The sequence below is a fragment of the Cheilinus undulatus genome, linkage group 15 (assembly GCF_018320785.1).
Source record: "Cheilinus undulatus linkage group 15, ASM1832078v1, whole genome shotgun sequence".
NCBI classification, from domain to species: Eukaryota; Metazoa; Chordata; class Actinopteri; order Labriformes; family Labridae; genus Cheilinus; species Cheilinus undulatus.
In genome coordinates, this window is record NC_054879.1 from 14,922,956 (window position 1) to 14,926,129 (window position 3,174).

Consider the following 3,174-nt stretch of genomic DNA (forward strand, 5'->3'; position numbering starts at 1 on the left):
GAACTTGAGCAAGAAATTAACTCCATTTATTATTTAAATAGATAATTTGACACATTATTTTTATTTAGGCTGAAAAATATTAAAGTGTGATTCCAGTGCAATCATGTAAACAAAACAGGAAATAAAGGGTCTGGCACACAATTTTTGGAGTAGATTAGTTGGAGTTAAAGTGAGAGATGTGACCTGTTGCAATTTTTATGCCTTTAACATTAAATTGAATAAAATTTTCTCCTGGGGGAACACACCCTGATACCCCCTAGACAGTCCCCTACCATAGTCTGCTAAAAAAATCCTTATTTTCTTTTAAATACTCAAATGAGCTCTCCTCGTTTAAGCGCAGTAGTTTTTGATTTAGGGCTTTTTTTTTTTTTTCCATTTTTGTTTATTTTTTGGATGGTCTTAGACGATAGGAGTAAAATGGGAATGGTTTTTAATATTGTTGTGTTGTCTGCTATCTTCAGTGTGATGCAGAGTTTGGAAAAATGTCCGGGGGAGGAGTACCTTTGGATATGGGAAGGACACATCATTCCAAAAGTGGCAACACTTGAAAAACAACCCCATGGAGAGAGAATGGTAAGTTACCTTCCATTTATACCAGATACAATGACTGCCAGTCTAATGTGTTTTTATTTGGTGTGCACATAGCCTGTACCATTCATTTTTATTATAGGAATATTATCTGAGGGGAACCCCATAGGGCATAATATATATTTAATTGTACTTTAATTCATATCGCCACTTGTTCTGAACTGTTAGAAAACAAAAAATGTGTTTATTGCGATTCTTTAAACTGATGAGTCGTAAGTCCTCCAGCACATCCTTGTGGGTACTGTTTTTCTCTGTGGTAGTAATTTGTTGAACAGCCTATGTGAAAGGTGGAATCACTAATTATATGTATGCTTTTTGTGTTCTGCTCAGAGTCACTTTGCTTCAGAGCTCTTCAGCTCCTGGTACACTATCTGCCTCTAGAAAGGGCCAAAGGATGGACCAGATACAGTGTAAAATCAGCCCTACCTTACATCTTGGACCTTAGACCGGTAAGAAAGATGTTTTTGACTATGAATGTCTCACACTTTTGAATTAGTGATTCCCATCTCAGTTATTAACAAATGTTTAAAAGGGTTTTTGTAAAATCACCTTTGGTTAGGCAATCGATCATTATAGTGGACTGCTTGGTAGGGAGATGTATGCACCAGTATTCGACGTTTCACACAGGTTGAGAATAAATTTTACGTTGGTGGCTCAATGTGACCCTTACAGTGTTTGACAGTTGGGTTCTTCAATAAATACACAACTTAAGAAATGAATAACTAATTTACATGTTGAAATTTTTCATTTTCAAAATATTAAAAAAAAACAATATCTACTTCTTGATAGAATAAAGTGATAATAAACCATTGGGATTATATATTTAAATATTTTCAGAATTTTGAGTGAAGTTTGACTCAAATAAAGATATTGTTTATTGTCATGAATAAAGACAACACATTTTGTACACTGATGGAACCCATTTTAACAAAGATGATTAATATTGATTTATTGACACCCCTGTTTAGTTTAGTTTTTTTTTCCAGACTGGAACCAGCATCCCCAGCTTCTGAGCCAGCAGTCCATCAGCTCAATCTTTCGCGTATAGGACACCCCAGCACAACAACTCAGTATGCCACTGCAGTAAAGAACGACAAAATCACCATTCCACTTCAAGATGACAGTTTGACATGCACCATAGACGCGCTGTTCTAAGCTGTTTTGGAACAAGTAAATTTCAGTAATGTCTCAGAGGATGCAGCAAGTGAATGGTGCCCCCTGTCTATTGGTTGTGCAGTTTAATGATAGCATGATCTGATGCATCAATTATTTGTAGGCTAGTGCACTCTTGTTGATTTTCTATTAATTGAACTTCTGTGAATTTTCACGCTGAACTGTTTTTTTTTTTTTTTTTTTTTCAGTTTGATTTTTAATCAGTCCTTCAAATGTCAGTATACAACTGGAGAATGATTTGACTTTTCTAATGCATTTACTTTATTTTGTGTCTCGTAAAGTTTTTACAGTCACCATTTTTGTAAGACAGACCTATACTCCAGTACAGAATGCAATATTATGGTCTAAAAAGCTTATTTTCCATCCATACAGTAGACTCACCAAGACTGTATGTTGTTATACTTTATATATATTGTTAGAAAATAAATAGAATAAATCTGACCTGAATGCAGTTATTTTGTGATTATTATTTATTTATTTATTTGAGTTTTAGCATACCGGTAAAAAATAAGCATTTTAGGATAATTAAAAAAAATAAATAAAACATTTGTTATTTTTAACCTATCTTTGTGTTGAAAATAACACTTGTTAATTCTTAACACACTGGTGTGTCTAGTTAAGGACAACACATTTTGTTACTTTTAACACATTCACTGTGTTTGCACGTGTGTTAAACGTGCAAACATAGTGGATGTTTTAAAAGTAACACAAAATGTGTTGTCCTTAACTAGACACACCAATGTGTTAAGAATTAACACATTATGTGTTATTTTTAACACATCTGTTTTGAGAGTATAATCTTCAATCGACTTTTAAAAGCAGGTCTGAATCCAAACAGGAAGTCAACTATCCTTAAGGGGTAAGGGCACTAGACACTAGAAATTCCAAAAATGACACAAAAACAGTTTTAATGCAAAATAGAGGGCTTTTCAAATGTAATTAAAAAGAAAGTAATCAATTGCAATAAACTACAGAAATTCTGAGATCAATCATGATTATATATTGGAATATTTTGACAGCACTTATCAATTTATTTATTCAACTATCAACATCAGTTTTTTCCCGGTGTTCATTTTGTTGATGAAATCTATGACTACAAGTGTGAGAGAGTGAAAATGAATCCAATTTGACTAAAATATATATATTATAAATATATATGAAACTTTAACTAGTTTGTATTGAAAACTGTATTTTGTGTCTAAACTTAAGGTGATCAACTTTCTGTTTTTATACAGACCTGCCTTTATAAGTAGATATAAGATTATAAAATTAACTTTGCACTTTCTATCTGCTTAATTTTATGTCAGATGGTAGACCATAAACTTTAAATAGAATTGTGCAATTAACCACAGTTACATTGTTATTGAGTTCCACTATTTTGCATTCAGACTGTTTTGGTTTCAACTGGGAACT

At 32.7% G+C, this 3,174-nt stretch overlaps 1 long non-coding RNA gene across 1 annotated transcript; it reads left to right on the top strand.

Annotated features, from left to right (window-relative positions):
* Positions 1 to 418: 418 nt before the first annotated feature.
* LOC121523046 lies at positions 419 to 2,128 on the top strand. The gene is made up of 3 exons (XR_005993016.1): positions 419 to 573; positions 919 to 1,037; positions 1,557 to 2,128. It is a non-coding gene; the product is annotated as an uncharacterized LOC121523046 (long non-coding RNA).
* Positions 2,129 to 3,174: the final 1,046 nt, after the last annotated feature.